The sequence below is a fragment of the Heterocephalus glaber genome, unplaced genomic scaffold (assembly GCF_053883595.1).
Source record: "Heterocephalus glaber isolate CG9 unplaced genomic scaffold, H.glaber_assembly_v1.0 deba00000937, whole genome shotgun sequence".
Classification (NCBI taxonomy): domain Eukaryota; kingdom Metazoa; phylum Chordata; class Mammalia; order Rodentia; family Bathyergidae; genus Heterocephalus; species Heterocephalus glaber.
This window is the reverse complement of record NW_028258173.1, coordinates 11,902,541-11,925,644: the sequence shown is the minus strand read 5'-3', so window position 1 is coordinate 11,925,644 and position 23,104 is coordinate 11,902,541. Positions and strand designations below refer to the sequence as shown.

Here is a 23,104-nt window from a genome sequence, read left to right as displayed (position 1 = left end):
TCCTTTTTTACCCCCTCCACTTTCCTCTTCTTTTTTCCACTCCCTTTTCTTCCTTTGCTCTTTACTGTCTTCCTCTCCTCCCTCTTCTTTAAGAAATGACATAATTTAAGACACTACCACAGATGATTTAAAACATATATTTACCTTCTTCTTTTGGAAGTGACCTAAAAGGAAAACATGATGTAAAAGAAGAAAATGACAGGTAAAAATAGTTCATCCTTTTCTTTGTGAGAACTGAAGTTCTGAGTAGAAAGATTGGTCTTGAGTAGCATAATCTGAACGTAAAAGTCTGTCTGTTCATTGCTAGATGAAGTTAAATACTTGTTTGAAAAATGGCAAGGTGATTGATGGACCTCATTCTTCCTACATATGTCCGTCCAGTGCACACAAAAATGAATTTACAAAATTGCAAGCATTTTTGCTCTTGCTTCTTTTATCTAGAATATTCATCATAAATAGCTGAAATGTATATGCTTCTGTGAATCAATTCTGGTTAGTTAATATAACTGGTCATTATTATTAGATACATAAGGTGCTTTGAAATTTTTTTCTTTTTATAAATCGTTTTATAATAATTGTTCTTGCAGCTTAATTTCTTTTGACATTAGGAATTCTCATTTCAGGTAAATTCTTAAAAGTCAGATTTCTATGCTAAAGGTTAAAAATATTTTGAAAGCTTTTGTTATTAAAAAATGCCAAGATACAGAAAGACCTCACCCACATGTTTCTCTCATCAGCAACATAGAGACTGCCCAGTCTCCCACTATTCTTCAGTGTATAATCATTGATGTTAAGGGAAATACTTAAAGGTGGAATTTTTAAAAAGAATGACTAAGCAATTTGATTCGGGTGTCCTGAATATTCAGACTTTATTGCCAAATCAAGGTGTTTTTAGGAATTCATTTCTTACCAAATGACTTAGAGTATTATTCAAGGCAGAAGCCTACAGAAGTGATCATGCCAATAGTATTGTTCATTCACTAACGAGAAAGGTCATATCGTTCTTGTATTATTCAAAGAGGTGGAAGCTGGCTTGTTTCCAAGTGGGATATCCTGATTGGAAGTTAACTCTGACAGCTTTGCTCTTTCCTTACCATTCTTTTGGTGTAAACTCCTTAAAGAAGCATGTGATGTCTATGTGTGCTGCTTTGCACATAGACAGTGTGTGGAACACACAATCTACTTTAGTCATTCTGTGTGGCTTCCAGGGTCAAGGGGATGGGGAGAGGAAAGAGGCAGAGAAACTTGGAAGTTCTTCCTGGTAAGTCCATATCAAAGATTAGTGTTTGGGTCATTAGCAGCTGCTATAATAATTATTCATAGTAATAACAATGAGTAATAATTTTTTAAAAATCATGAGTTCTTGCCAACACTACAGTGCTACACAATTTGCTTAGACAACAGTCCTTGTTAGATCTTTTATGATAATCTTTCAAATAATATCTTACATTTGCAAAGCTCTTTACAGTTGACAAAACGTTTTCATATTGATAAGATCATGAATGGTAGGTGACGGAATTGGGATGTGCTTCATGCTTTTACCAGTTTCAGTAATGCCCAATTTTAGGCCTCCTGAAGATTCCTTGTGTTTTAGGTTTGTAATTTGAATCCTTATTTTTGAACATGGGCTCACATCTTTTATAGTGTTTAAATGGGATGCAGTAAAATAAAAGATGTGGTTAGCTCTTAAAAGATATTTAAATAAACAGAAAGGAAATAAAACTCCAACATGTGGCAAGATAGGTTGTCAGTCAGTACCCGTCCTTGAAAATCAAAACAAAAGTCCTGTGGATCTTGGGTGAGAAAAATCCCCACACATCATTCATGCATGGCTGGAAGTGTAAGACATAGCACCCTGGCTCCCATCCAGTGCAAAGGGGAATTTCAAGAACTGGTTCACATAGTTGTAATTTTCCAGTTTCAAGCACACACTTCCTACCGTGGCTACTTGTGCTTTCTGGGAGCACCCAGAAAACTGCGTGTGCAGAGGGCAGAAGCTTCTTGATATCTTAAAACCATAAAGAACCATGTATGGGATGTTTTCGCATGAAGCATTTGGGGAGATTCTTAATTTTAAAAAGTTTTTTTGGTACCGGAGATCAAACTTGGGACCTTGTGTTTGCAAGGCAGGCACCGGAACCACTGAGCTAAGTCATGGGCCTGAGATCATTAATCTTGTAACCACTGTTGTCATTAGCCTAGTTCTAGATTTAACAATGTTTTTTCGCTATGCTTTGCATTATTAATTTACTTGGAGAATCATTATGAATTATTGATGCTGTTATTCTACCATGGAGGAGCCGAGTAAAAAGGAGGAAATAAAAAGGCGTAGATTTTGTTGTGTTTGTTTTTAATCCACTTTATGAGCTGCAGTGCTCTCTTAATTAAGTTCTTTGGAAATGTACAAAAAGATTGAATTTCCTAAAAGAGATGGCAGAACCGAGGACCGTTGGAGGAAACTTTAGGGAGCAGAGAGGCCTCAGGTCTTTTAACAGTGAAATAGTAGCAGGAGCTGCAGACTACCTTGATTATTTGAAGTGGATGATTCTTGCAGATTTGGAGGGCAATGGGCTTAAAAGATAAAGTTAATCTCAGAGCCAGTTGTCTCCAGAGGTTAAGAGTAGCATTTAAAAAGCTAGCGGATGGGGCCGGGGATTTATCTCAGTGCTTTGGCAGCCTGCTGCGCAAGCGCAAGGACCCTAGTTCGATCCCTGGTACAAAAAAAAAAAAAAAAGCCAGCGGATGGTTCCTGCGCCTGCCTCGCAAGCGCAAGATATGGAATCAAACTTCACATGTCTGCAGCATATGAAGTGCCTCCTGGAGCTCTTTCCATATCAGTTTATATAGACTCACTTTCTGTTGTAAACTGTTGTGTCATATCCCATAGGATGGATATACATACTATATGTGTGCAGTCATTTTCCTATACATGGATATTTAAGGTTTTTTCCTGAGGCTGCCTGTCTAATCAGAATACGACTATGGATTTCAGATGTTAGTATTTTTTGTCCATGCAGAGAGAGAAGAGGTGATATTCTGAGAATGTCTATGATTGGTTGGCTGGCCAGCAGAGTTAAAGATTGCCAAACACATCTTTTTGATGTATATTTGCATAAGGAAATGCAGGAGGCTTTTGTTGTGCCTTCTACACAGCCTGAGATGCAAATGGCTCTTCTACTCCATTGCAGGAAAGGTGAGCAACCTAACAAGGGACACTGTATTTATTCCACAGGAAAGTTAGATTATATTAACACTTTTCTGTTTGCCTCTCCTTTCTGTAAAGGTAAGGGAAGATAATTTTTAACATGTTTTAGACATCACTTTCATAACTTCTCTGTTTTCAGCAAAGTAATAGAGATAATTATGGAAGCTTAACAGTTTGTTATTAGCTTATGACAAAGCTGACAGCATACTCTTTACAGCCTAAGTATTGGCAGTATTTTTTGCTTTGAATAATTGTTTTGCTCTGTGATTGAGACTTGGTGGATACTGGCTGTAGTATATGTATACCATCCAAGCTGTAGTGAAACAACTTAATTTTCACCCCTAAAATCATTAAAAGAGCAAATCCTATTAAGGGATTGCAAAATCCATGATGAATAACTGACTAACTGGAATGACCTAGGTAAAAAATATTTATTTTGTTCCTACGTTTTTAATGTATTCCTGTTTAGCAGAATGGGAGAATTCATCTAGGATCAAGTAGAAACCATTAAATGTGCTATTATTTCAGAGTTACCCACAGGAGTGGGGGCACGTCATTTGAAGTTCTAAGCTTTCTATATCACAGTAAATATTAGGTGTTTCATAAGTAACGAAAATTTGGCTTTGTTTCATAACTTTTTTACTGATTTCATTTGAAACAAAATAGTGAGTTCCGTTCAGGGTATCTGGGAGTACAGGGGAAAATTTCTGAAGATAAAATCTTACAATCTATAAGGGCAGAGTTTATCTGCTATGATGTGGGAATTTTAGAGATCTAAAAGGGTCCTGATTGGAGTGAATTACTGGCTTTGAATTTTGACACTCATAATAGATAAGTTGGACTTTTTTGAAAAATTTGATGATGATGTACAGCACATTTTCTTATATAAGAGAAAAAGGTTTTTTTTTGGTATGGGGATCAAACTCAGGACCTTGTGCTTGCAAGGCAGGTGTGGTGCCACTGAACTAAATCCCTGGCCCCCAAAATTTGTTTTTTAAGTAGTTACAGGGTAGTCTTTCTGGAAGAGTCTAGTTTAGCTCTTATTTATGTTAGCTTCCTGAATGCTGCTTGAGATTATAACATCTCTGGGAATACTTGTGTGGCACATTCCCTGGAAGAGAGGTATGACATTTCCAGTTACTTAGGCTTAGGAAATACAGCACTTTTCCTCCCATGGGGGCTCATCTCTACACTCTGCGAAGGAATTGGCCTCTTTCTGGAACCTATTCATTTGTTGAGCTAGTTAACAAGGGGTATGTGACCAGGTGTGATTTAATTTACACACACAAAAGAAAAACCATCCTCTGTCTGTCAGACAGCCAACCGATGCTTATGGACTATTTACTGTGCCCTTTCAATCATGCCATGTCTTCCTGGAGATATAAAAATGAATTATCAGAAGTTTCTGGATTACTCCACTCCACATCCTCCTCTCTCAGTAGGACTTTCCATTTATCTCTACCTAAAAGTCCCAAGTCAGATAATATTCATGATTATGTCCTGCCTTCCCCGAAACACCAGCACATCTGGATTTCTGGCCTTGGATTGCTTGAACTTGACTCCTTGCCCATTCCTCTTGCTTGTGTCCTGGACTCTTTGCAAATCAGCTTTTTAACTTTGTTCCCAGGTCTAGTTGCGGCCTTCCCAGACTTTGCTCCTGTCCCTTCAAATACCTCTGTCTGTTCCAAGGGCACTTCCCAGCCTCACCGTGCATTGCATTCAACCCTTGTCACCCCCTGGAGCCACCCTTATGTTGGCCTCACTTTGGTGACTTCCATTCTCACTCTGTGCTCTAGATTCTGTCCTTCTTTCAGCTCATGGCCTGGGGCCGAGCCTAGTTTATACCTGTCATGGTGTCATCTAGCTGTTCTCAAGGGAAGACTGGACAAAAGGAACTGTATATTGTGCTGGAAAAAAGATAACTTGTCTAGGGAAACTACTGGCCTGTTCAGGGTAGCTGAGTGCTGTACTTTGCTCTTGATTATTCCCCAAAGACCCATGTATTCAAGGCCTTGTCCTCAAGCCATGGTGAGGCATTTGAGGCTTTAAGAAGTGGGTGGTGTTGAGGTCATTGAGGGTGTGCCCTTGAATGGGATTATGAGACGTGGGTCGGTTTTCACTCTCTTGCTTCCTGGTCAGGAGATGAACAGTTTTGCTCTGCTGCATGCTCCCCACCATTTTCCTCAGCACCTCCATCAAAAGCCTAAAGCAGTGGTGGTGAACCTATGGCATGTGTACCGCAGCAGGCTGTTTGTATCATTGAAAGCTCTAAAAGGTTTGCCATCACTGGCCAAAGCAATGGGTCTGCCTGATTGGGAACTTCTGACCCCATGAACCCAAATAACCTTTCTCTCTTCATAAGTTGATTATTTCAGGTATCTGTTATAGTAAAGGAAAGCTGACTAATGCACTACGAAAACACATCTGTGTGGTCAAGTTGTGGTTACTGCTTGGTGTCTAGGGCCATATTCTGGAATTGGATTTTGTCTCCTTTGTTTCCTATTTGTATAGCTTTGAAGAGATTTCTCCTCAGTTTCCTCATATGTAAAATGTGAATGTGACAAATAAATCCTACTGGGTTGTTTCAAGCTACAAATTGAACACAATACCCTTAACATATAATAAATGTGTAGTAAATAGCTTTTGCTTTAACCATAATCATCTTGGAATGATGAGTGGCCAGGTGTCATTCATGTAAGCTTTAAGTAATTTGCAAGTCATACCACACCTTGGGTTAATCCTAATTCATTGCAACAGATATTTATTAGGTGTTTTCTATGAGAAAAGGATTATGTTAAGCACTGTTCAGGTTATAAAGATGAATGGGTCATGATTTCCCCCAAAGGAGCTTAAAATCTATTAGGAAACACCCCAAACAAAGACCAAGTATGATGATTGGTGTAAGGGAGCTGTCAAGTCCAGAGGGGAGGGGAAAACTGGGCTATCCAATGGATCAGAGAACTAGGGAGACTGTCGTCAACAGAAGACATCTGGATTGTACTTTGAAGGATGCAAATATTTTTATACACAAAGAAGGAAGATATAAGAATTTGTGCAGATATTGAGTTAAAACAGCATATTTAAGGAAAAATACCTTTTTGCTGTTGTTTAATCTTGGGATCTTTGTAAAGTAAAATTGGAGACTATTGATGGTCTCAAATGCCATTACCCATGAGTTTTAATGGCAGGCAAAGAATGATGAACAGATTGGGGTTATAATTAGATCACATCTAAGAGAGAAGACAGACGAAAAGTGTGCATAAGATCAACTGCAGCTTGAATAGACTGGGAGGCTATGAGAAGAGGGAAAAATTCTCACATTTGAGTAGACAAGAAGAACAACAGATAATACTAAAACATACAAGAAGACAAATATGAAGATCATTTAAGTGGTTGAGGCAAGAGGGTTGATTGTAGAAGGCAAGGACAGTAGAGAAATTGGATCTCATTTGAGTCTGGGAGCCTGGGGAAATGGTGATATCATTAACATGGGGAGGGAAGGAAGTAGGATACAGAAAGATGATCAGTCTTACTTTGTGCATGTGGACATGGTATCTAGTGCTGGTGAGAAATCCAGGTGAAGACATCTAATGGACAGGTGGGAATGCTCTTCCTTTCTCTTTGAGGTCTAGCTTGTTATTGCATCCATATAGGCTGGATTCTTTCTCTTCTTTTATTCAGTATTACTTTTTGGACTATTCTCCTTAGCACCTAATACAAACTTTCCCATGATCCTGACTGACGTGTGTGTGTGCTTGTGCGTGTGTGTATGTGTGTATTATAGCTCAGTCTATAAAGGTGCATGGCAATCCTTTAATTTATCTGACCAGTTTCCTTAAAAACAACCACCTTATCTATCTCGTAGGATGGTTGGATGTCCAAATTAGAAAGCTGCTGAAAGCACAATTTCAGTGCTATCTAAGTAAAATAAATCATTGTTATATTCATCATCAAAGTCCACAGCGGATGTCTTTAGTGTGATTTTTAAACCCATTCTCCCCCTGCTTCCTATAAAATAGGAAATCACCAAATGCAAACTGCTTTTTGGGCATTAGTCTGTGAATCATAGATTTGTTTCTTCTAAAGTGACAATTCAAAGCAAAGAGAAAGAAAGCCCAACCGCATAAACACATCCATTTCTATTTTAAACTCAAAGTGCATCACCCAAACCACAAAACCCCAAATCAAATTTAGCTCCTTCCGACTCCATACCCAGCCCTGGGCTCTGGGCTCTCCCCGACGTGACCTGCTGGGAAAGTGTCTGGGCTGCACGCCCGGAGTGCTTCAAGGCTTTTCCTCTCCCTCCCCACGCCTTCCCCTCCGCGCACCTGTTTGCAGAGTTCCCTTCCTTTCTCCTCCAGGCTTTGGTTCTGCTCATGGCCACCTGTTACAGATGACGCAGATTTAGCCCTACGCACATCCTTGCCTTGTTGCTGTCTTCAGGATCCCCAACTGGGTTGATTCACCTCACAGGACATTATTTTTAGCCTTTATCTCTTCATGGTTTTGTTTTCTTTCCATAGCCTTTTGACCCGAGAGCTGGAAATAAAGTCTGCCTTCTATAAAGATGAGAGGGTTGTGAGCCATTTCCTTCCTGCTGGATGAAAGGCCAGCCCCAAAGAAGCTGGGGACAAAGGCTCAATCCAGGAATCCTGAGAACACCCGCACTTGAGGAGCAAATCTCCCCGCTTCCAACTAAGCCGAGCAGTTGCCTAGGTTAGGCAGCTGCTCTGCCTAAGGATTTTGAGGACACACAGAAGAATACAATTTTTAACCCCCTCGCCTTACATTGCGGTTGTGGCACTAAAGCACCTGGGTACTCTGCCTGTTTCCATCAGCTCCTCCTTTTTTCCCTTTGAAAAAATTAAAACACATTCAAGGCGAAGAAGGAAATCATTGCTTTTGACATGGAAGTCATGTGAAACTATAGCTTTGCTGGAAAGGAGATCTAGTTTTTACTATGGAATAAATTATGGGAAAATGCTTAGTAAATTATAAAATCCACGGTATATTGAAGAGCTTCAAAATTATAGTTTGCTTTCCCTGATTTTGAAATATGTATGCACAACACAGACATGCTTCAAACAGAATAGAATTTATAAAGATAAAAATGGAAAATACATGCACACCCAGCAACCTTTCCAGTAATAAAATCCATTTCTGTACTCTTATATTTCAGCCAGTTGGATTGATAAAGTTTTATAAATTATTTTTAGTGCTACTAATTTTTATGTACCTTTATCTTAGTGAAATTTTCCACCATTTTCCTTTAGGTTCAATTTTGAATTTTAAATTACTGACTTGAGGAATGTACATTTAAATTTAAATTTTTAAATAAGATATAGTTCACATAAAAATTGTATATATTTCTGGGATGTAATGTGATGTTTTGATATATTTTCACATTGTGAAATAAGTAAAACTAAGTGACATTCATTACTTAACATTCTTAGCATTTTTGTTATGAGAACATTTAAGATCTACTGCTTTATTAACTCTTAAGCATCTATTAGTATTAGCTATAGTCACCTATCTCTTCAGAAAGACTGTACCCAGTTACAATTCTCCACAAGTATGCAAAACTTGTCATTTTCTCAAACTCTCTACCAAAGAATTTTGGTTGTATTTTTCATTAATCTTTGGGAGTCTGACCATCATTTTTGTGACGGGTAATTTGCATAACCTTTTATATACTTTTAAGCTACTTACATTTATTTTTGATGACTTACTAATTTTTCATCCTTCTCATTTTTTGATAAGGTTGTATCTTTTACTAATTGATTCATAACAATCGTTTTTCTATTGAATATTCATTTCTTTTTTCCCTTATTTATACAAGTACCTTTCTAGTTTGTCAATTTATCTTTTAATCTCGTAATGCCTTTCTGTTGCCATATTCCTTTTTTTTCTTCATGTTTTAAGTAATCCTGCCTATCAGTCTTTTCTGCTGTGGTTTCTGCTTTTTGTGATTTCCATTGGATAAGCTTTCCTGTCACTGGATGTAAGACACCATCCTTGTAGACTTTGGAGCTACCATGATGACAATGAATCTTCCCTTCTGTCTCACACTGGCTGACTCAGGCACTCAGTACACTTCTGCAGGTCTCTCAGTGGGTTATCCCTGCTTCACAGGGAGTTGGAGTGGACTTAACGGGGAAGGTTTCAGCTCCCGGCTTGTCACGGAGAGAAATGGTGCTTGTTTCCTATTCACTACTAATTTTCAAATAGAACTAAATAATGAGTGGATTCAGATCCTCTAAACAAGACAATGGATAGGGTTCATTGTCTTGCTTCCAATTCACAAAGGCTCTCCAGAGAAGTGTTTCTTAGGGAGCAAAGGGTGTCAGGCACTGTTCATCTGTTCTCTGCTTTGGCATAGTTTTAAGAAAGTATAATTTTTATTCCTGGGTCCTCATCAAATCATACAGTTTTGGAAGGATAATTAGTCTTATGACAAAATGAATCTCTTTTCAAAGGTTAAAAACTAAAAAGACTAAATGAACACGCGCCTATGAGGATCTTCACCTAAAGTAAGAAAGGAGGAAGCTGTGAGACTGAGATACTTGGAATGGAAGGAGGTTCATTGGAACTCACTGAGATGAAAACCGAGAATTTCTATCACTTTATCACTTTTAACATTTCCTTTATGCTAAAAAACTAGGCTATGTCATGATATAGACCCTATATACATATAGATATGTATATATAGACCATATGTACATATATGTGACCATATTATATAGTCTGTCACAACAGTTATAATTCATTAGTACATATAAAGCTTTAGTTGTGCACAATATAGAAAAACTGAAATAGGAAAAGCTAGCCCATCAAGAGGTTGCACATTGTTTCACCATGTAACATCTTCATGTTTGTATTCTCTCCAATAAATAATGAAGTTATAATATTCATCTCTTTACAAAAGATCTAAATTTCCAGGGGAGCCCAACTTCCCTGCCAAGTGTAAATTTTGAAGTACTTTTCTCACATCTACCACATGCACAGTGACAGAGGGAATGAAGCTATTGACAAGGTAATTCAGGAAGCAGACCTCATCTCTGCGTTAGTCACCACTAAAATCTGCATTGTTAGTTCAGGTTGAATGATACAGAAATCACTTTACATTATTTCTAAGTTATTTTGGTGTGTAGGCAGAGTCTGCTTTAGTACTCCATTCTTTACATCTATAATCAGACATGCTAATATAGTAACATTAAGCTGTGTAAAACACCTCTCGTTTTAAATTTCTTACTAATCCATCTCTTTTTCCTCCTTGTATAATAGAATTTAAATTTTACAATCTTATTAGAGACCATCATGTGGTGAGATTAAGGATAACTTTAACATCTATCATGAGGACATAATTCAAAGATGAGATGCTATAGTTTTAAAAGGCTCCAGAATTACTACTACTACTAATAATAATCTATATAAATTATTAATGACATGATATGTAACAGATACTATTGGAATCTCAGGAATGATTACTTCACTTGATTGATTCACTTCACAATTACTTATTTAGTACCTACTGTATTTTGTCTACAGTACTGTACCTATATACTGGGGAAAGAATATGAGGTATAAAAGATCCTTGCTCTCACAAAGCCAGTTATCCTGGAACTGATGGGAGAGGACAGGTAACAAACAGGAAAATACAGAGTTAAGATTATTTTGGGTAGTGTTTTAAATGCATTAATAAAATAAAGTGGGAAGAGGTAAAAGATCATACTATGGTAAGGAAGGTGGCAGGGGAGCAGAACTGAGAACAAGCTTTCTGAGCCAGGAAACAGTGCAAAGGCCCAGGGGCAGGAAGAAGCCTGGCAGCTGTCTGTATACTAGCTAAGTTTACATTTCACTTTGGGTAGAGGATGGTATTGGCCATCCTGGTATTTAGCCAAATTCAAGTCTAGATATTCTTATGAGGGTACTTTTTAGGTAGGATTGCATTTAAAGTTTTAGACTTTGAGAAAGGCAGGTTACCCTTCACAATGTGGGCAGGCCTTTTCCCATCAATCAAAAGCCTAAGGGGGGAAAACACTCATCAGTGTCCCCCAGGAAAAGGGAATTTCTGCTTCCAGGCTGTCTTCAGATTCTGGCTGCAGTGTCCACTGCTCCCTGGGTCTCCATTCTGCAAACTGGTACTGTGGATTTGGGCATTGCTGAACCTTTACAATCACATGAGCCAATTCCTTGAAATAAATCTTTTTTCTCCAAATGTACAAACATACTAATTGTTCTATTTCTCTAGTCCTGACTAATGCACTGTGAGTAACAGATGGTGAGGAGGCGAAGGTACAGGGGCAGAAGTGCAGATGGGAAGAAATGATTGGTTTTCTAAGTGTTGAAGGTGCTGATCCCAGGAATTATTCAAAACGTGGATGCATGGACAGAGGAAAAGGATGACTATAATCAAGGGAAATTCTTCTACTGTTACTCTACTTGGAACTCTCTCTACATAACCCCTCAATTTTACAATAATCTTTATCTCCTTATATATGAGAAGAACAAGATTCAAAAGATTTCAATAATTTGCCAGAGTCATGAGTCTATCAAATATTCACAATTGTAGTTTTTCTAAGGACCATTTCAAACCATGTGGTAAAAAAACAAGCAAACAAATAAAAAAAATACTCTTTTTAATTGGTTTCTATTACACGATTTGAAGTTGGACTTTGGGGAAAAGATGAATTATTACAGTAGTTTAATATCTCATTGGCCAGATATCGATTGGTTTGTCCTCCCAAATGCCAACACAATCTTCCCGTCATCTTGTATTTCTCTCTTTCTTGGCACCTCTACCAGCCAGTGACTCTTCAATTTATTGTATGTAGTGAATTTTTTACTCAGTTTGTCTGTCATTTAACACACATATGGTGGTTAGATGATTTTCAGTCAGAGTGATAATTAATATCCTTAAGAGAAGAAAGGTGAAAAGGTGCTTGGTCAACTCTGTGTCACTTAAAATATGTTATGTTTCTTAGTTACACATATTCCACGTAACCTACAGAATCCATACCGTCATTCCAACGTTTACGTAAGATTAACCAGAGCCTCAGTGGAATAACATAATTCACCTCAGATCACAGAACAACAAATAACAAAATCAAAGCACACCTGTATTTCCAGCTACTTGGAAGTTTGAGACAGGAAGATCACAAGTTCAAGGCCAGTGTAGGCAACTTAGCAAGACCCTGTCACAAAAAAATATAAAAAATAACAAAGGCTGGAGATGTAGCTTAGTGATAGAGCACACTTTGGTTTGATCCACAGCATCACCACCAAAAAACAACAATAAAAAACCAACCAAACAAAAAAAAAAAGCAAAAAACCAAGATACAAATAGAAGATGTGCTCCAACATTCTCCACAATTTCCTGCTACTTTTTTCCAGTATCTATCCCTTTCAGTTATTTCTACAGCAACTTTTCCCATAAGTTACAGTAAATATACATGGAAAATATATTCCAATGAATAACTCACCAGTGACATAAGATGCCATTGTAGTGTCATGGAGAGAGAGAGAGAGAGAGAGAGAGAGAGAGAGAGAGAGAGAGATAGATTACAGAGGTGAGAGTTGACGCGAATGAAATGCCTTCTACTGGTGAGGCTTCTAAGCATGTATCCTGGTACTCTAAATCATAAGGTAACCTGGACTTTTATTTATAAAGGTTTAATATCTTAAAACCACCCCTTTCCTTGGAGATATAAATTCCAGGAACACTTGACTTTTGAGACAAAGCTTGTTTCACTTCCATGGCTTCTTATGACCTTTGTTCTAGAAAGGATTTTCCTTGTACTTAATCTAATTTTTCTTGAGTATTGACTTTCCTTTTCCTCATCTTTGTGTAAACAACATCTCCAGGATTTTCCTTGCATGCTCTTCCTTATATATTGTGGGCAAGGTTTTGGGGGAATACCTCTGTAAATTTGGGGTCTCCTTGAGCTCAGCAGTCCCCTTCGCATAGTTCAGCGTTACTGAGGGTTTTTAAACAAGGGAGAGAAAAAGCTCAAGTCTTCATATGCGTGTTTGCATCTTTCAGATACAGGATATCATTTAAAATAGGATTTCAATTCCATTTATTTTTAAGTTCTGATAACTTCTTAGCTGACCTCAGTGTGTACAAACAGCGTGGGCCAAGAAAGTGTTTTTTCCGGTGTTCAGACGTCAGATTACTTCCTTTCACACCTTGGAATGTCAGAAATTTACTCACTTTTTTCACTTGAAGATGTTTTCCTCTTAAAGTGTTATTATGGTGATGATGATATTCTGTTTATTCGTTGCTGAGTAGTTTTCCAACTCAATTACAACAGAAATAAAAACCTGTCCCTCCGTTCTTTCTAGTTGCTGGCATCATCAATAAGAAAAAGAAAATCAACTTGTTTATAATCCTTCTTCTTCTTCCTCTTCTTTTATCTTCCCCTTCGTCTTTCTTCCTGTCACCCAGCCCTCTGCCTCCTCCTCCTCCTCTTCCTTCTTCCTCTTCTTCCGGTACTGGGAATAGAACCCAGGGCTTCAGATATGTTAGGCAAATGCTCTACAACTGAGAAGCACCTCCATCTCTCATTATCTTCTTTTGGAGCTAGATATTTAATTTAAAAAATTCATTGCAACATTTATAGGTTTTGCTTTCAGTATAGAATAGGCAAGCTAATATCCTAAACATCTTGTGAAGTGGCTATATCTTAGAGTAGCATGGGTGCTAACGTGATTCCATTCTCAATTAATGGGAATTAATGGGAAGTCACAGCAATTTTTACTAAGTGAAAGCCAGAAGTGATTTGGTAATATAGATAGTGCTCACCTTGGTTTCCCAGCCTCACTTGCATTCTGTTTGTTGTATCTGTTGATCAGTTTTAGCAAATGGAATATGAATGGAAGTCTGTTACTTTCCTGCATGGCCAGAAATGACCCTCCCTGACTATTCTGTTTCTTCCTCCTGTATTACAGGAAGCTCTGTGAATAGAAATGGTGACATGCTGGCATCAAAAGATGAAGACACCCTGGAGAGAGTTTTCCTAGAGAAAATTCTGCATGGGTCTTAGCAAGAATTCAACCTTTGGCAAGTCCATCCATCCTTATTTTGGGTTTTCCTTGTTTCTACACCAGCACGTAGGTTAGCCTGTTACAAATTTAAAACGCTTTATAAATGTCAGAATGCTCATCCAGATTTCAATCATGGTTCCAAGCATTGCCTTGGAAACCATCCCAGTGGTACAGATATTTCTTTCCACAACTTTGTCATTCTTCTCCCACTGATTTATACATAGATCTGAGAAAGCTTTGCTTGCAATGTTTGGCCACTCTTTGGGTTACACAAAGTGTTCCTGTGGATTTTTCAGATGCCTGGACAAGCCCAAAGACGTGAGAGCTGAGAAGGAGAAAATGGAGAAGCAGTTTCCCTTTAGAGTTAAGCATTTTGTGTACAAATCAGAGTAGGAAGAACATTTATGGAAATTGTGTTTGACGGGTGTCATTTAAAATTACGGCCTATAAGAAAGTGAGGATCAGTTTAGTACAAGTGGGTCTTTGACAGGTAGCCCTTAAGGAAATTTTGTCCTCATTGCCTCTTCCAGTTGTTATTTTTACATCTTGCTGCTTACTGTCACACTCCTACGTCTCAAGCTGTCCTCTTTGTCTGCATGACATTATTTCAAATGGGTTTTCCACCATAATCTTTTTTTTTTTTTTTTGTACCAGGGATGAAACTCGGGACCTTGCGCTTGCAAGGCAGGAGGCAGAACCACTGAGCTAAATCCCTGGCCCCTGCCCCCCCGCTTTTTTTTTAGGAGACAAGGTCTCACTCTGTAGTTCAGGATGGCCCTGATCTCACTATGTAGCCCATGGTGGCTTTGATCTCCCTGTGATCCTCCTGCCTCAGCCTCCCAAGTCCAAGCAAAAGAAAGCTAACCAATACAATGCCCCAAATGTTCTAAAATAATTTTTTGCTTTTTAACACTTCATTAGGGAAGATCTTAAAATACTTAGGGGAGGCATATTGTGCTTTTAATATTTTTGTATAGCCAGTGTTTAGCACATTTCCTCCAAATGTTAGGTATCTGATATATATATTTCCTGAAAGCATGTCCTAACTAAAAAAATAAATTTATAAATGTGAAGTATTAGACGTATATTCTTCAAATATAGCCAGGGTAAACAGACAGCATAATAATTTTTTTTCTATTGATTACTATTTTAAGAGTAAGTAGGCTTACTTGCTTTTTCACATTTATTTTTTCTTACTTTTGGAGCTCTAAAATCTCTTTATTGGAGACATAGCCTTTCCTAGACTCATTATAGTTCTAGTTCTAGCAGGAAGAGTTGCAGATCTTGTGGTCTAGAAACATGTAGCTCAATCTAAGTGCTAGGAAGTGATTACCATTAATGTGTTCAGGCAAGATCTTTATAAGAAATGAGAAAAACTCATGCAAAAGAAAAGTCATTCAATGTATTTTCCACACGTCTCTTTTCTGAAGTCTATAAAAGCCTGATCATAATGATTCTAAGAGATCATACCCCTTCATTCAATACCCCTTTCCCAACCTATTTTTCCCCTAATTTGCCAACGAGGGGAAAATTATTGCTCATGGGTAATGTTTTGCCAGGAAGATACCATTTGTGATTTGCCCTTGAAGTCAGTGAACTGGTTGGGTTAGCATGCTCTTGTTTGGGAATTACAGGACTGTTGCTGCAGATTGTCTGTGCCTGGAAGGAAGCCATGAGTAGTAGAGAGGAAATAGCTGAGCCTGGCTTAAAGGAAGTATAATGAGTGATATTTTCCCCATTCCTAAATCAGGTTTTTCCTTTTACCGTCAATAACTGATAACTAAGAGGACGCAGCTTAGTAATATTTCCTTGAGTAAGTGTCTTGTAGAAAGATGCTGCTTACGTGCAGGCACTGAAGTGTCTGACTGGACTTCACAGGACTTTCAGATTGCCAGTTTTTGCACCTCTGTGAGCCTCTGCCCCTCTGTTAACCTCTCCACTAAGGGCCGGAGAACTGGGCAGAGACTGATCTTCCTTTTGATGCTTTGTCATGGCAGCCCGAATTAGCAGGTTTAGGTAAATAACTAAGAATCCTCCCTTTCTGATTAGCCAGGGAATTGACATTGAGTCTTAGAGTAAAATTGGTCCATTGTATCTGTTTTGGTGATTAATTAATTAATAAAATTTTTCCTTTGAAGTAGGATTCAAAAAGTTATTTGCTCCATTTAGATAGCTAAACCAAGTTGTCCTTGTTAGCAACATGACCATCAGATATGTGGAAAGCAATCCGGAAGTCACTGTATTGAGTGTCATGTACTCAGTGCATTTTCCAGGAAGGTTCCAGGTATTGTACCTCAACTGGTGTCTTACTAAAGGAATTCTTTTTAGCATCTCAGGTGACATCTTTGTCTTCCCCTTCTGAACTCTCAATCAGTTCTCTTGAAGTCTCTCTTTCATGTGGCCTGTGGCACATCACTGCAGTGGACTTACCAGACCATGCTCAACTTTGGTATTCAGGGAAACTGCAACCCAAATGGGCGGTAACTTTTGACAGACTCCCTGCTGTTCTTTAGCCTCTAGTTTCACACAGAGTCTGCAGGAAGCTGCCTCCAGCAGGCTGATCCCTGAGGAGGAGCCGATAACAGAGGGAGAAGCACCTGGTAACAGCGGCACTTCATCCAGGATGAAAACAGGATCTAAAACATAAACAACATCCTCCCAACACAAGCAAGTCCTCAGATCACCCCCAAGTTTATTTGACCTCATTCTCCCAAGAGTCTCATGAGAAAATCTTTATTGAAGCAGGAAGAGGGTCATGATATGAAGCAAAGCTTCAAGATTTCTGGTAGACATCTTTAGAAAGGTTTTTGATTTTTTTGCTGTTACTGATCTTTTATTTTTATAAAAGATCATGAATATGAGCAACCATGCCGTATCCACAATGCTCAACTTGTTTGGAGCTGAATAAAAATGTATATATGTCAGGATTGATACTATTTTAAGGGAAATGGTGTAAAAGAAAACAAAGACAAAAATAAAGGGTTTTGGTGGTCTTAACCTTCCAAAAGCATCTCTTCTGAAGTAGATATGATCTTTATGAAATGCTATATTATCAACCAAACACGATGTTTATTATGCTCACTATTCCTGGCATTGTGCAAGGTATCATTGAGCACACCTGGAAACTTAGGCACAGGGGTTTGGAGTAGCATGCAATGGACTTAGGACTGGAACCCTGGCACTGTGGCTCAGACCTAGCTCACTTCTCTCTTAGCCCATCCATACTCTTCTTCCTTTTTAATAGATACTGTACTATGTCCCCAATCTTCTTTAAAGACCCTACAACTGGTAAGTAAAACCAGCTGTGAACCATATGTTCCTTGTGTTTATTAAAATTATCAAATATCTTTTTAATTGTAGATTCAATATATCAATGAATTTAATGCCATGAGCTATTTTGTTATATTCTGGTGACATTCAGTCAGTGCTACTACATAGTTGTTTGTCAGGTCTATGACATTTTGTGCTATAAATTACCAAGAAAAACAACACCTGTAACTTCAGATCTTTTCTATACTCTCCTTACTTACTGCAAGAGAAGAAACTATGTAGAGGACAAGCCAAGAAGATAAATGTCAAAATTAAATGCAGCTTTTTGCCTCCGTATAAGTGTTATGAATTTGGTAGGAACCAACAAGCTGGCCCTCCATGCCTGTTTTGATTGTTTAAACAGAGCTTGCCTTATAGCTTCAGTAGGATTGCTACTGGTGTTTCTGGGAAGGCATGGTGTCTCAGAGATTAAGGATTTCAGAAATAGACCCATCAATGGCTGCCATCTTGAAAATGCACCTGCTTTCCTGGGCTAATTTGAAAAGTTGCTATTTCAACAAATAGTTTATTTTGCTACAAAGAAACACACACACACACACACACATAAAATAGCTAATGATTTTCCAGCTGGTGGTAGTAAACTCTGTCTTGTCATAGTTATGTTCACATTATTAATTTATTCACTTATATGGCAAATAATTACTGAGTACATATCAGGCATTATTCTAGGGATGAATATACCAGTGAACAAATAAAAAACTTTGTCCTTAAGGATTTTATCCTCTAGAGGGTTATTAAGTGATCCGTATGCTATAAATATTTAAGAAATATACATTTAAAAATGATTTTGCATGATAACAATAAAAATATCAATGTGTGGTTGAATTTTAACAGGCATTATCATGTGACAAGCATTTCACAGATACTAACTCCTTAATACTTGCCAAAAAAATCTTATATAGTTTTTAATGTATAAAAATGGATTTTTTTATGATTTAGCCCAATTCAATTATTATTTTCATAGTGAAAATGAACAAAAAGAGAGAACTGGGCCAGGGATTTAGCTCAGTGTTGCCACTGCCTGCATCTCAAGTGCAAGGTCTGGAGTTCGATCCCCAGTACAAAAAAAAAGAGAGAGAGAAAACTAAAAAATGGACAGATTTTCTTAACCTCACAGAGATAAAAGTTGGTGTTGGGATTAAAATTCAGGGTCATCCGATTCCAAGTCCATGCTCTCACTCACCATGCCATATTAAATTAGAAGGGAAGAACTTAAAATTAAATAAAACTGGATGAATATGAGATTGATTTAAAAGAAAAATGGTGTTATGTGTCATGGCACATGACCATAATACCTGTTTCAAGGTTAAAAAAAGAAAAAAGGAATGGGATGTAGCTAAGTGTGGAGGCCCTGTTTTTCAATTCTCAGTACTGAAGAAAAGAAGAAAATTTGCAGCTGCTAATATACTCACTCTGAATGTTGATAGAAGATGACCTGCTCCCATTGGCTTAATTTTATTTTCATCATCATCTTTATAACAATAGTGTTTAGCTCTTCTAAGGATTGCCAGCTGTCAAGATAAGGTCTAGGGAAGAGTTTCCTTCCATCATTAGCCTGAGTGAATCATTTATCCTTTTCCTTATGACCAGGAATTATTTTAAGTACCGCATTCCAGCAAATGTTGTAGAAATAAACATAGACCATGGATCATATTTTGCACAATTCATTAACTCACCAAGTCTGACCTTCCCCGAGGCACATTAGTAAGTTGAGTTTGCCTACGAAATTTTTCGTGTGACTTTTACATGTAGTCTGACAAATCCTTACAAACAGTTAAAAGAACCTTAGCTGCTGCTGGCAGGAAATCTGAGATTGAATCCAGGACCTCAAGCGGAAACATTAAGTGTATCGTGGGAGAAAAGGAAAGCAAAGTGCTAAAGTTGTCACTCTGAACAGAGGATATTCAAGCATCCTGCAAAAACTTCCTGTTTAGCCAGTAGGTTAGAAAACAAGATGAAAAACACTGAACTTCAATGACTATTGTGTAAATATATTTTTATACTTTCATTATCTCAGGCAGAGCTTACTCACCAGAAATCATAGTTTCTCTAGGTGCAGAGTTAGTAACTGAATCACACCCAGCCTCCCTCTTCTCTCTTTTGGCTGGCATTTCTAATCCTGGTGTCTTTGGTGTCAGGCTGGCCCTAGGTCTGTGCTATACCATAGGCTGGAATACACCCCTCAACCTTGTGCTCTTCCCTCAGCCTACATTAAACGCCTTGTGAATGGAGTCAGAGAATGCATCTTAAATATTTTGGTTTCCACTGTCCTGCCTCCTCCAAGATCAGGGTATGGGAAACTGTGTTCCAGCAAGAACAAAAAACAGAGGCTTAGAAAAAGTTCAGCTGCTATTCATGTTCCTAATGCCCACATACTTACAAATGGTAGAATAATATTAAATGGAAGGAGGACATTTGGAGTTTTAAATTACTCTATTAAACATTTAAGCATTTAAGCTGGGTATAGCGGTGTGCGCCTATGGTCTTGCTCGAGCCCAAGAGTTCAAAATCATCCTGGGCAACATAATGAGAAGCCATCTCAAATGCAAACAAACAAAACAAAACAAAAAATCACCAGAAAACCCAAAAGTGAAAAACAAACAAAAAAGTTTAAGCATTTAAGAAAATTTCAAAATTTCAGATATATGGTCAAGACCTGATGTTTTTAGGTGTTATGTATTATATTTTAATAAGAAATTACTCTGAATAAAGTTTTTCTAAGTTGTTGTAAAAATCCATCATACTATATCGCTTTTTATGAAATAAGGCTTAAATGCTAATCCCTGTTTATTTTAAGTTAGCTTTCCAGATTTCCTTGTGCAGGTATATAGTGGATGTGTTTGGGCTATTTATCCATCTGTGCTCTAAGATACCTTTTATCTTTCCCTTCTTCCCCGCTAACTTCCAAATTGAGATGATCTCATGATCCTACTATTTTTCTTTCTTCCTGAAATTTTCTGATAAAATATATTAGCAGCAAATAGGTATTTAAAGATAAAGAAGTGTTTGCCACATAAATAGGATGAAAAACGTTTAATCAGTGGCTATCTAGCATCTTGTTCACTTTCTGTTCTTTCAGACACCATAGCGTTGAATATAAACCAGCTTTGGAAACAGCACTCTAATGATACCACATTTTAAAGATAAAATTTAGATACTTTCAAAGACTCTGACTCTTTTCTACACTTAGTTTTTTAAAAAAAAAATCTACACAAAATTTTATTGCAATCATACAAGGGTTACATTAGGTCAAGTACAACAAATACTATGATGCAATTTTACATTAAACTACAGTTCTAAGCACAAATTTACGCACTCAGAATACACTAAAAATACCTAAGGAAGCCACACTAGTCTTCCACTGACATCTGCCATATCTGGGTAGAAGACGCTAACTTAACAAGACTTTTGGACACAAAGCCTCAGTATAAAAACTGTCCTTGTATGTAAACGGTTGAGGGGAACCCAGGTCATGGGCTTCCATCTCCGTTAAGTCATCCATTTTGTTGCACATTTTATTTTCAAAGCTTCAAGGGTAGGACACACTGTTAGGTTTAATCTGGACACATCATCTAAATTTCGTTACCTCCAGTGAATTGCAGATGAAAGCTGATTTTGGTGTGGTCCCACATAGCTATTGACTTTTGTTTCTGAGAGAATGGACAGAGTGAGATTGTTTGGACTGTCTTCCACCCTGGAATGCAGACCAGAACAGTGCAGCCCAAAAGCTCAGATGTGAAGGAATGCAGAGCCTGCTTAAGCTTCCATGAGAAAGCCATCGTCCTGGCTCAACTGAAGGCATGAAGGCACAAAGTTCTTCATTACAGTGTCCAAGGTGACACCCGCATCCTGCATCTCATCCCAGTCACTGAATGACGTTGTGTAATACGCAGCTGGCCTCCGAACATCCTTGAACGCAGACGCTTCCTGGAGCGAGGCTGCGCCCATGTTGGCGAAGATCAGCCAGTCACCCAGGTGCAGCTAGGGCAGCAGACGACTCTCCACAACCCGATCCAGCTGTCACAGGACGGACCCCAAAGGCTGCTTGCAAATGGAGGCTCAACTTCCTTGTATTTCTTATGAACCTCTGGAATGGTATTCAAGTCCTCAGACAGTTTACTTGCAAAAGAACCATACACACCATCATTCATACAACACACAAAGGCTGGTTCATCACCGCTCCTGGTTTTTTCTACTCCAGAGGAAAAGTTCTCGTTTTCAACAACTTTGCAATGGTATTAACTGCAAATGTAAATGCAGAAGACACATAGTAGCTAGGTTCTGAAATGATCTTGATGCCAGAGCCTTCAGGGAAGTAGACATCCAACAGAGGGCTGATAACATGATTTGCTTCCTCCAGTTGAAATGCAGTTCCTATGAAGCCCCCGCCAATGCCTAACATGCTCATCCTAAAGCCAGATTCTCCAGCCGTGTCAAACACACACTGAGCATCGGAGAAAGCATGCACATATACTTGAGATTCTTTGCAAGCACTTGAAACATGGAATTTAACCCTGATGATTTGGACCTCAAAATTCCTTAACATATTCCAAGGGATGACTACAGTCCTTCAGTGTGGAGCCCAGCTTTTTGGTACTCTCCTCACCTCCACTACCATCTTCTGTTGCAAGATGTTGTAAGACTTTGGCATTTGGGTGATTACGAGCAGTTTTCTTCAGTTTCATTGTCACATGTCATGTCATGATTTTCACTCCAGTTTTTGCTGCCTACTTTATCTGCACAACTTGCTTGCAAGGACTTATGCAAATAATGTTTTCTGGAAATACACCCAATTCTTGCACTAAAGCCATTTAATTCTTGCTAGAGCTCCTGTCCTCAGAGCTCAGAGCAGCTAGGATATCCAGCACGGCTGGCGTGGGGTTGCACTTCACCATGTAGAACGGCCTGATCTGAGTGGCCACGCTCTGCCACTGGCTGTGCTTCTTCACCATCTTCCCAAGATCCCCCACAAAAAAGCGCTCCTCCCTGTCAGGGTATGTTCGTTAACATAGTCATCAATAACATTTCCAAGGTTTGTTCCTTCATCCAACAGGCCAGCGGAGGAGTTTGGATCCTCAATGAATCCTTTCATCTCAGCCATATTCCACAAAGCCAAAAGTCATAAACCAGGAAAAACAAGGAGTGGGCCACCAGGTCTATGTCTGGGTCCTTAGAATATGCAACAAAATGGACAAGTTAGAAGATGGAACCCCCAGCATCAGCTAGGTTCCTTAGGGGGCTCAGCCTTGAAGCCAAACTGCTCCCTGTGCAGTACTTCTCCTAAGCCTTCTGGGTAGTTGTATACTTGGTCAGAAAGTTTGCCCCTGTCTTCCTCAGCCACAGGAGCTGGCACTGGGTTGACGACCTGTCACTCTTGTGGCCAAGGTGACTCAGTTGTGGCTGACATTTGTTTGGCCACCAGCAGGACCTGTGGGGCTGCCCGGCCTGTCAGGGAAGCCACACCACTGGGTTTCCTCAGAGCCTGGGGACAGCGAGAGGAAGGGGGGGTGATGGGACCTCTGT

The 23,104-nt window shown here is 38.7% G+C and overlaps 1 pseudogene; it reads right to left on the bottom strand.

Annotated features, from left to right (window-relative positions):
• Positions 1-21,337: 21,337 nt before the first annotated feature.
• On the bottom strand, positions 21,338-22,673 carry LOC101703370 (antizyme inhibitor 1 pseudogene; annotated as a pseudogene).
• Between the last annotated feature and the right edge of the window lie 431 nt (positions 22,674-23,104).